General features: G+C 46.2%; 1 non-coding gene across 1 annotated transcript; it reads right to left on the bottom strand.

Moving 5' to 3' along the window:
- On the bottom strand, positions 1–112 carry LOC116553547. Its single transcript, XR_004269794.1, has one exon. It is a non-coding gene; the product is annotated as a U6 spliceosomal RNA (small nuclear RNA).
- Between the last annotated feature and the right edge of the window lie 340 nt (positions 113–452).

The raw sequence follows: 452 nt of genomic DNA on the forward strand, positions 1-452 counted from the left end.
TTTAATACAGAACACTTAACGAATTTGAGTGTCATTCTTGGGCAGGAGCTGAGCCATGCTAATCTTCTGTATATGGCTCCAGTTTTGGTGTATGTGCTATTGAAGCGAGCACCCAGCTTCTTTTCATTAGTTAGAAAGATGAAGGCTGGCCAGGCATGTGGCTCACACCTGTAATCCTTTGAGAAGCCGAGGTGGGCAGATCACTTGAGGTCAGGAGTTCAAAACCAGCCTGGCCAACATGGTGAAACCCCATCTCTACTAAAAATACAAAAAAATTAGCTGAGCGTGGTGGCGGGTGCCTGTAATCCCAGCTACTCGGGAGGCTGAGGCAGGAGAATTGCTTGAACCCTTGAGGCAGAGATTGCAGCGAGCCAAGGTCGTGCCACTGCACTCCAGTCTGGGAAATAGAGTGAGACTCTGCCTCAAAAAAAAAAAAAAAAAAAAAAAAAAGA

This window comes from Sapajus apella, unplaced genomic scaffold, assembly GCF_009761245.1.
Source record: "Sapajus apella isolate SASKATOON/1434 unplaced genomic scaffold, GSC_monkey_1.0 scaffold12, whole genome shotgun sequence".
Lineage (NCBI taxonomy): Eukaryota > Metazoa > Chordata > Mammalia > Primates > Cebidae > Sapajus > Sapajus apella.